The sequence below is a fragment of the Limulus polyphemus genome, unplaced genomic scaffold (assembly GCF_000517525.1).
Source record: "Limulus polyphemus unplaced genomic scaffold, Limulus_polyphemus-2.1.2 Scaffold981, whole genome shotgun sequence".
NCBI lineage: Eukaryota > Metazoa > Arthropoda > Merostomata > Xiphosura > Limulidae > Limulus > Limulus polyphemus.
Genome location: NW_013666591.1, coordinates 347,536 through 352,776, shown reverse-complemented (window position 1 = coordinate 352,776; position 5,241 = coordinate 347,536).

The following is a 5,241-nucleotide window of genomic DNA, read 5'->3' as shown; positions in this document are numbered from 1 at the left end:
AGTTATAACTTCCGAAGTTTATAGCACACTGATTATAGTGAACTAATAACAGATACTCTTCAGCGCGTTGGTTATATTTATAGCCGTGGGAAAGTTTTTACAAAATTCAGTCTTACGAACAATATTGATTAAAGCGTTTACGTATACACACACTCACATATACTTTTGATTCTTACTCTCGAGAATATTCTACAGCTTTGGAGAATAGGCGGGAGTTTCGCAATGCATATTTAACACTATAAGCTATGCATGTATTTAAATATAATCTTAATCTAAACAACGTTGATATTAAAATAAATATATAACAACAAATTCGTTACAATCCTATTTTACACAGAAAAACTACACTTCTGCACAAACAGTAGCTATTCAACTGACTTTCTAACAGACATTACTCGCAAATGTCAAGCAACAAATTTCAATCACCAGCTATTTCCCCTCATTATCTGCCTTCCTATTATGGGCTCACAAACCTTACAAATTGAAAAACAAAACCATTGTCCTCCTTAGTAAAAACTTTACACTCTCAAATTCAGCCCAGACTAACATGTAGATATAGACTCCAAATTAAACACTTCTTCCAATATTAAGGTCGATTACTAACACTTTTACGTTCATTGCTTATGCTTAAGTACAAGTCTAGCAACTAGAAGGTAAGTATATTGGCAACACAAAATGCCACCTAAGAAACAAGAGTTCATGAACATTTAGGAGTAATAAATAGGAATGGTAGTCCATTACTTAAACCCAAAACTCATGTACTCAGCTATTCGTTCACGTGTTGAAACCACAGATCACAATATTTCATTTAACGATTTCTCTGTCAGAATCTTCAGACCTTGAATTTCGTATATTAGAAAGCTTATTTATAGCTAAAGACCCCCCCCCAGCTCTTAAAGACTTGAAAACATCCTTAGACCTAAAATTATTCTAAATAACTACACTTTACACTTAGACAGGTCATGCAGCACTCACGTATATGGTGAAATTTTGTAATCCAGAGGGTTCAATAACCAGTTGACTACAAAAACTCCAGGAATATAACTTTAACTTCATGCACTGCCTTGGGTGGAACCATGGAAGTGTTTATTCATCATCCCAAAGATCATGTTTAAATGAATATCATAAACACTGTGAGAAAAGGGAAGCACAGAATAGAAGAAACAACCAAACTAAAATACAACTAAGTATAGCCCAAATGGCATCCACCAGTGATGATGAAGAACTGATGTGGTCCAATACCCAACTGAAAGCTGCTCAGATTAGAGGGATGAGTTTGAAACCAATTATCCAATGGATGAATAATAGCACAAGACGATGCTCATGGCAAACAGTTACTCCCTACAACCCCTAAAACAAATATGAATAGGACACAATGAGATTCCTTATGCTCACGAGGGCATATTATGTTGGGAATGGGAAGACATCAGTAAACAGTGGGACGGATTTACTATTATATATCTATTTTAATATCGATATTTGTTTAAGTTAAATCTATATTTGGAAATGTGCATAACTTATACTGTTAAATCTGTATTGCAAAATTCCCGTCTATTCTCTAAAGTTTCGAGGTTATCGCAAACAAGATAATCAAACTTAAATAGAATTTGCCCACGAAAAGAAGGTTTATTTTGATTGATGTTGTAATTCTGTTCTTACTGGCATATTTCGACAAACTAAGACAATTATGTCTAATTGATGAATTTAAACGTTGTGCATGTGACGAACTCAAAACTTACTTGGATGAAAAGAAAGTTGAAACACTACAGGAAGAAGCTGCCCTTTCCGATGACTACACTTTAACACACAAAACCACTTTTCACAAAAAGAAATTCCTACCATCTCAATAAAACCTGCATCTGATAAATCCACTAAAGTTGAGAATCCTTCAAAAATTCTATCTCCTCTTGGTCGAAATCTTCTGACAGCCAAGATAAAACTTTATTAAAACCATCAAGACCTTTCTGCCATTTCTGTAATAAACCTGGTCATCCTATGTCCGATTTTTGGTGTTTGAAAAAGAAAAAAGAAAAGGAGGCAACATCTAGTGCGTTGTATCCACATATGGACAACGTTTCACTAGATCATCCGATGTTGTTGATTTGGCCACTGATATAAAGGCTGGTGTAGTCAGAGAGGAATTTAGACCTTTTGTGTCTGTTAGTTTTATGTCTTTGGCAAATGACACTGCTAATCCAATACTCATACATATTGTATGTGATACTTGAGCGACTCACTCACTGATATTAGAAGGTATATTGTCTTTAGTTCTGCCACTGATGAGTCTGTTATTGCTCAGAGTATTGAGGGTGGCTTTGTTAATGTTCCTCTTCATAACATTTACTTAGCATCAGACCGAGTTTCGGGACCAGTTTGGTTGGAGTAAGCCCTATTCTGCCAATTAAGGGTGTATCATTATTGTTGGGAAACGGTTTGGCTGGGAGAAAAAGTTATTACCAAACCCAAATTAGTTAGTGAGCCGATCACTGTTTCATATAAGGATGATGTTTCCCTCGTGTGCTATGATTCGAGCCCAGGCTAAGAAATTAAGCCAAGAACAAATGATAAAGATATATTCAGAAGACGATATTATAGATTTGTCTCAGACATTTTTGGAGCTAACGGAGATCTTGTGGATAATTGTCTTACTGAGAATTCCTCTGTGAGTGACAATGATGGACATGAGGGATCTAGTTCACCTGGTGACGTTCCATTTACTAAAAGTAAACTGATCACCGAGCAAGAAAAAGATCCACAGATCTCTTCAATATTTAAATATGCACTCCCAAAACTGGAGAAAGTTTGCTGGACACACTCCAGCAAAGTTCCAAATGGTTATTTTTTTCGAAAATGGTGTGCTTATAACATAACATAATATTTTGGGTCAACATGAGACCTATTGGTCAATCTCGGCTGTTCCATACTCAAAACTAAATTAAAATGATTAAAAAAATAATATTACAATTTTAAACCCACCCTTTTCATTCATATACTTATCATGCTTTTTCTTAAACTCACTTAAATTTACTGCCTCTAGAACATCTGAAGGCAACCTATTCCAAAGGCCAACCATCTGGCTAGAAAAATAAAACTGTCTTAGCTGAAGATGACTCCTATCTCGCCAACATTTATAGTTGTGTTCCCTAGTCCTACTATTCTCATTGTTGATGGTACATCAACACTGTCAATTCCCTTTACAATCTTAAACACCTCAATCAGATCCTCCTAACTCTTCTTTTTTCAAGAGAAAATAATTTGAAAGATTTCAGCCTCTTGTCGTCGTACAACAACCCCTCCATCCCAGGCACAATTCTAGTAACCCTCCTCAATTCAATGTCCTTCCTAAGGTAAGGAGCTCACGACTGAACACAATATTCCAAATGTAGCCTAACCAGTGACCTATACAATGAAAATGTAACCTCTTTAGACTTGTATTCAATATTTCTATAGATACAACCCAAAATCCTATTTGCTTTGTACACTGCTTGGATGGCTTTAGAAACTGATTGACTATTACCCCAAATCTCTTTCTTTCATAACACTATTAAGGTTATTACCATCCAAATTATAATGTTACGACAGCGGAAGTCACTTGACGCTAGTAACACGTCATGATATTCTCGAAGATTCGTGAATGCTCGAGTGTTTACTAGATGTGCGGTATCCTTGTATATAAGACCACCAAGAAGTGATGGCAACAATGGAATTGAATTGCAGACAGAGATAGAGACAGACAATTGAGTCAAATGCGTGAATCGTTCGTTGTGAATTATAGCGTTTGTTTAAGTTATAGTGTAACTGTGGAAATTAAGTGTATTGCAAAGTTGTACTGAGAAAGAATAAACTAGTTTTATTTAAGAAAGGACTTGTATCGCTAAAGTTTCTTTGGAAAGAATTTTTACGGAAAATTAACAAACGAACAGAGACGTAACAAATTGGTGTCAGGAGTGGGATGAAAAAAATGGAAACGAGAAGTGGCAAATCAAACTACAGCTTAGCAGATTTGATGGCAGCAATACAAGAACAGCAAAAGAAACAAGAAGTATGATAAAAGAAACAAGAAGAGAGACAACAGCAGTTGCAAGAAAACCTGCAACAGTGGCAGCTCGAACAGCAAAATAAACAAGAAGAGAGATTACAGCAGTTGTTGAAGGAAAAAGAAAAGAAAAGAAACAAGAAGAACGAGAAAATAAACAAGAAGAGAGATTACAGTAGTTATTGGAGGAAAAAGAAAAGAAGCAAGAAGAGAGATTACAACAGTTGTTGGAGGAAAAAGAAAAGAAACAAGAACAGAGATTACAGCAGTGGCAAGATAACTTGCAACAGTGGCAGCTCGAACAGCAAAATAAACAAGAGAGATTATAGCAGTGGTTGGAGGAGAAAGAAAATGAACAAGAAGAGAGACTACAGCAGTGGCTGGAGGAGAAAGAAAATAAACAAGAAGAAAGTCTCAAACAGTTTAGAGAAAACCAGAGTACACAAATGGAGTACACATTAGTAAATTTCAGAGCGAATTAAATGCATTAAAGGTGATTTATTGTCTTTTACACAAGGAAGATACATTAACCATTGACTTAATCAGCCCCAGACAATGACAAGCCCCTTCCAGAACCCGCAGCTAAACCCTAACGCAGACATCTTCAGTCCTGTTAGAAGCCACATCCTAGATATGAATGTCAGCAATAGGGGTGATCTATTATGAAGGAATCCACAGGAATTCGATTGGAAGGCACCACGGGAAGCATATAGAGCACAATTTGAGCTCCTGGCAGAAATTAATGGAAGAACAGAGGAGCAAAAAGCAGTGTACCTGGCAATGAGCCAGAAGGGACAACCAATGGAATACTTGGACAGTTGTCAGCAGACGACAGGCACAACTATAGAACACTCGTGGCTGCTCTAGAACTCATGTTTGGAACCCAAAATCAGTCCGAGGTCTACAGGGCTAGGTTTAGAACAAGAGTCCGTGCTAATGGGGAGAGCCTGCAAGAGCTGGCACAGGATTTGGAAAGTATGGCACACAAGGCCTACCCAACTGCACCACCCGATCTCTTCAAGTTGTTGCTGAGGGATCAGTTTGTAGATGTCTTGGACAGTCCACAACTGAAGATATAAGTAAAGCAAACTCACTTCTCTACTATGCAGGATGCAATGGCCAGAGCTCTCGAATTTGAATCCTACGTTAAGTCTAGCACAGAGGTACCAAGGTTGTTACAGTCATCAAGATTCAAGGACAGAAAA